Source organism: Cherax quadricarinatus, chromosome 3, assembly GCF_038502225.1.
Source record: "Cherax quadricarinatus isolate ZL_2023a chromosome 3, ASM3850222v1, whole genome shotgun sequence".
Classification (NCBI taxonomy): domain Eukaryota; kingdom Metazoa; phylum Arthropoda; class Malacostraca; order Decapoda; family Parastacidae; genus Cherax; species Cherax quadricarinatus.
In genome coordinates, this window is record NC_091294.1 from 65,821,003 (window position 1) to 65,827,002 (window position 6,000).

Here is a 6,000-nt window from a genome sequence, read left to right on the forward strand (position 1 = left end):
TACCCTCGATGTCCGAACTACTCATGGTGAATACAAGGTCCAACCTTGCTGGTTCATCCTCTCCTCTCTCTCTGGTAGTGTCTCTAACATGTTGATGCATGAGGTTCTCCAGTACCACATCCATCATCTTGGCTCTCCATGTTTCGGGACCCCCATGGGGCTCCAGGTTTTCCCAGTCAATCTCCTTGTGATTGAAATCACCCATAACTAGTAACTTTGCTCCCCCCATGTGTGCTCTCCTGGCCACCTCGGCTAGTGTGTTGATCATTGCTCTGTTGCTCTCATCGTATTCTTCTCTTGGCCTCCTGCAGTTCTGTGGTGGGTTGTACATTACTGCAATTATCACCTTATGTCCCTCAGACTGGATTGTTCCTACTAAGTAGTCCCTTTCGCCCATGCCATCCATTCCTTCCATTTTCTCAAAACCCCACTGGTTTTTAATGAGCAGTGCAACTCCTCCTCCCCCTCTCCTCCCTCTGTCTTTCCTGAAGATTTGATATCCGGATGGAAAGATTGAATCTGTTATTATTCTGGTGAGTTTTGTTTCTGTGAGTGCTATTATGTCTGGGGATGTCTCTTTGATTCTTTCGTGCCACTCCTCATACTTGTTTGTTATTCCATCTGCATTTGTATACCACACCTTCAACTTCTTTTCTAAGACTGTGGTCTGGGAGGTATATTGGGGTTGGGGAAGTGGGAGACCTGGTAAGGAACTATGGGTTGTTGCTGTAGGGGTGGAGTTTGTAATGTAGTGGGTGGGGGCATTGGATGTGGCATGGGTGTTTTGATTTAGAGTGTTTGGTTGCACTGGGGTTGACCTGGTTGGGAGGCTTCTATAGGAAGTTGTGAGGGAGGCTGTATTTGATCTTCTTCCTGGGTCTGGGATCTCCTGTCTGTCTTCTCCATCCCCTCTCTTTCCTCCTTTCGCCTTTGTAACATCTCTCTCAGTTTCTGCCTTTCTTCTTGTGATCTGTCGCGGTCGAGATACACCTTCCTGTATGCCGGCATGTCCCTTAATCGTGCTTTCTCCTGCAGGATCCTGGTCCGAGTCGCTTCTGCCTTGAAGGTCACTTTCACTGGCCGGGTTCTTTTTTTTACAAACCCCCCTATTCTCCGAAAATTTTCCAGCTGGGTCATGTCGTCTTCTCCTATTGCTTTCATGATGCTTTCAATTGCTTTTTTTTTCCCCTTGTTTTCTTGCTTCATATGTTTCCCCTTCAGCTTCCTGGAGCCCATACACAAAGACTGACCTCACCCTTTCATTCTCCCACTGCTTATCCCTGTGTATCCCCTCATTTAATTTGGTTTCCTGCACTGCAGCTTTCCTTTCTTCAGTTTCACTGGCTAATGTACTTGGGCTCAGTGGCCTGTCATTTTCCCTTCTCGGCTTTCCTTGGGCTCTGTTGTTGTCTGTTAGGGCCTCCACATAAAGCTTAGCTCTTTCATTTACTACAGTCTCCTGTGATAGAGCCTCCCCATGCAGTTGTGCCCCTTCTTTCCCTACAGTCCCCTTATTTGTGGCTGAGGTAGCAGTCTCTGTTGTCAATCCCAAAATATTCTTTAGTTCTTTAGGCTGTTTCAGATTTTTTAGTTCCTCTTCTAAACTCTGTATCCTAGCCTCTGCTGCTTTGATATGCAGCTCCCACTTCCTGCTTTCCATATCTATCCTCTCTTCCATTCTCATGCTAAGTTCTTCTAGTTTCTTTTCCCATTCATGATCTCTTTTTATGAGCTCTGCTGCCCAATCTTCCTTTGCAGCTTCCTCCTCCTGTCCCTTGGTTTTTCTTGTTGCTCTCTGACAACCCATTTTTGTTTTATCCTGATTGCCTCAGAGTGGGAAACCTATGTAGTTCTGTATGTTAGGTTAGTAGTGTGTATGTCAGAGTGTGGGGGGGGGAGGTAGCGGAGGAACTGTGGCTATGTGGGAGAGGATTGGGGAGGGGTCAGTAGGGTCTGGGTGAAAGGGGGAGGGGAGGGTGAACGAGGGAGGGGAGGGATCAGGGGAAGAAGTGAGTTGTCGGTGGTGAGGGGGGGGGAGTGTATGTGTGTGTGTGTGTGTGTGAGTCTGGATATGTGTGTGTGTGTACTCACCTATTTGTACTCACCTATTTGTGGTTGCAGGGGTCGAGTCACAGCTCCTGGCCCCGCCTCTTCGCTGATTGCTACTAGGTCCTCTCTCTCCCTGCCCCATGAGCTCTATCATACCTCGCCTTAAAACTATGTATGGTTCCTGCCTCCACCACATCACTTTCTAGGCTATTCCATGGCCTGACTACTCTATGACTGAAGAAATACTTCCTAACATCCCTTTGATTCATCTGAGTCTTCAACTTCCAATTGTGACCTCTTGTGTCTGTGTCCCATCTCTGGAACATCCCGTCTTTGTCCACCTCGTCTATTCCGCGCAGTATTTTATATGTCGTTATCATGTCTCCCCTGACCCTCCTGGCCTCCAGTGTCGTCAGGCCGATTTCCCTCAACCTTTCTTCATAGGACAATCCCCGTAGCTCTGGGACTAGTCTTGTTGCAAACCTTTGCACTTTCTCTAATTTCTTGACGTGCTTGACTAGGTGTGGATTCCAAACTGGTGCTGCATACTCCAGTATGGGCCTGACGTAGATGGTGTACAGAGTCTTAAACGAATCCTTACTGAGGTATCGGAACGCTATCCGTAGGTTTGCCAGGCGCCCGTATGCTGCAGCAGTTATCTGATTGATGTGCGCCTCAGGAGATATGCTCGGTGTTATACTCACCCCCAGATCTTTTTCCTTTAGTGAGGTTTGCAGTCTTTGGCCATCTAAACTATATTGTGTCTGCGGTCTTCTTTGCCCTTCCCCAATCTTCATGACTTTGCATTTGGCAGGGTTAAATTCAAGGAGCCAGTTGCTGGACCAGGCTTGTAGCCTGTCCAGATCTCTTTGTAGTCCTGCCTGATCCTCGTCCGATTCGATTCTTCTCATTAACTTCACATCGTCTGCAAACAAGGACACTTCTGAGTCTATCCCTTCCGTTATGTCGTTCACGTATACCAAGAACAGCACAGGTCCTAGGACTGACCCCTGTGGAACCCCGCTTGTCACAGGCGCCCACTCTGACACCTCGTCGCGTACCATGACTCGTTGTTTCCTCCCTGTCAGATATTCTCTGATCCATTGCAGTGCCTTTCCTGTTATGTGTGCCTGGTCCTCTAGCTTTTGCAGTAACCTCTTGTGAGGAACTGTGTCGAAAGCCTTCTTGCAGTCCAAAAATACGCAGTCGATCCACCCCTCTCTCTCTTGTCTTACTTCTGTCACCTTGTCATAAAACTCTAGTAGGTTTGTGACACAGGATTTTCCTTCCCTGAAACCGTGCTGGTTGTCAATTATACACTTGTTTCTTTCCAGGTGCCCCACCACTCTCCTCCTGATGATCTTCTCCATGACCTTGCATACTATACACGTTAGAGATACAGGTCTGTAGTTTAGTGCCTCATGTCTGTCTCCCTTTTTAAAAATTGGGACTACATTTGCCATTTTCCATACCTCAGGGAGTTGCCCAGTTTCAAATGATGTGTTGAAGATCTTTGTTAATGGCTCACACAATATCTCTGCTCCCTCTTTAAGGACCCATGGAGAGATGTTGTCTGGTCCCACCGCCTTTGAGGTGTCAAGTTCGCATAGCAGCTTCTTCACCTCCTCCTTGGTTATATGTACCTCATCCAGCACTTGCTGGTGTGCCCCCCTGTTCTGATTTCTTGGAGTCCTACTGGTTTCCACTGTAAATACCTCTTTAAATCTTGTGTTGAGCTCCTGACATACCTCTCGGTCGTTTCTTGTGAATTCCCCATCACCCTTCCTCAGTCTGATTACCTGGTCCTTGACTGTTGTTTTCCTCCTGATGTGGCTGTACAACAGCTTCGGGTCAGTCTTTACTTTTGATGCTATGTCATTTTCATATTGTCTCTGAGCCTCCCTTCTTATCTGTGCATATTCGTTTCTGGCTCTTCGGCTGATTTCTTTATTTTCCTGAGTTCTCTGTCTTCTGTACCTTTTCCATTCTCTAGTACACCTAGTTTTTGCCTCCCTACACCTTTGGGTGAACCAAGGACTCGTTCTGTTCTTCCCATTATTTCTGTTTCCCTTGGGAACAAACCTCTCCTCTGCCTCCTTGCATTTTGTTGCTACATAGTCCATCATTTCTTGTACTGGTTTTCCTGTCAGTTCCCTCTCCCACTGAATGTCTTGAAGGAAGTTCCTCATGCCTGAGTAGTTCCCCCTTTTGTAGTTTGGTTTTTCCCAGCCTATTCCTGCTACTCTCTCCACTTGGAGCTCAACTATGTAGTCGAAGCACAGAACCACATGATCACTAGCTCCCAGGGGCCTTTCATACATGATACCCTCGATGTCCGAACTACTCATGGTGAATACAAGGTCCAACCTTGCTGGTTCATCCTCTCCTCTCTCTCTGGTAGTGTCTCTAACATGTTGATGCATGAGGTTCTCCAGTACCACATCCATCATCTTGGCTCTCCATGTTTCGGGACCCCCATGGGGCTCCAGGTTTTCCCAGTCAATCTCCTTGTGATTGAAATCACCCATAACTAGTAACTTTGCTCCCCCCATGTGTGCTCTCCTGGCCACCTCGGCTAGTGTGTTGATCATTGCTCTGTTGCTCTCATCGTATTCTTCTCTTGGCCTCCTGCAGTTCTGTGGTGGGTTGTACATTACTGCAATTATCACCTTATGTCCCTCAGACTGGATTGTTCCTACTAAGTAGTCCCTTTCGCCCATGCCATCCATTCCTTCCATTTTCTCAAAACCCCACTGGTTTTTAATGAGCAGTGCAACTCCTCCTCCCCCTCTCCTCCCTCTGTCTTTCCTGAAGATTTGATATCCGGATGGAAAGATTGAATCTGTTATTATTCTGGTGAGTTTTGTTTCTGTGAGTGCTATTATGTCTGGGGATGTCTCTTTGATTCTTTCGTGCCACTCCTCATACTTGTTTGTTATTCCATCTGCATTTGTATACCACACCTTCAACTTCTTTTCTAAGACTGTGGTCTGGGAAGTATATTGGGGTTGGGGAAGTGGGAGACCTGGTAAGGAACTATGGGTTGTTGCTGTGGGGGTGAAGTTTGTAATGTAGTGGGTGGGGGCATTGGATGTGGCATGGGTGTTTTGATTTAGAGTGTTTGGTTGCACTGGGGTTGACCTGGTTGGGAGGCTTCTATAGAAAGTTGTGAGGGAGGCTGTATTAGATCTTCTTCCTGGGTCTGGGATCTCCTGTCTGTCTTCTCCATCCCCTCTCTTTCCTCCTTTCGCCTTTGTACCATCTCTCTCAGTTTCTTCCTTTCTTCTTGTGTTCTGTCGCGGTCGAGATACACCCTCCTGTATGCCGTCATGTCCCTTAATCGTGCTTTCTCCTGCAGTATCCTGGTCCGAGTCGCTTCTGCCTTGAAGGTCACTCTCACTGGCCGGGTTCTTTTTTTTACAAACCCCCCTATTCTCCGAAAATTTTCCAGCTGGGTCATATCGTCTTCTCCTATTGCTTTCATGATGCTTTCAATTGCTTTTTTTTCCCCTTGTTTTCTTGCTTCATATGTTTCCCCTTCGACTTCCTGGAGCCCATACACAAAGACTGACCTCACCCTTTCATTCTCCCACTGCATATCCCTGTGTATCCCCTCATTTAATTTGGTTTCCTCCACTGCAGCTTTCCTTTCATCAGTTTCACTGGCTAATGTACTTGGGCTCAGTGGCCTGTCATTTTCCCTTCTCGGCTTTCCTTGGGCTCTGTTGTTGTCTGTTAGGGCCTCCACATAAAGCTTAGCTCTTTCATTTGCTACAGTCTCCTCTGATAGAGCATCTCCATGCAGTTGTGCCCCTTCTTTCCCTACAGTCCCCTTATTTGTGGCTGAGGTAGCAGTCTCTGTTGTCAATCCCAAAATGTTCTTTAGTTCTTTAGGCTGTTTCAGATTTTTCAATTCCTCTTCTAAACTCTGTATCCTAGCTTCTGCTGCTT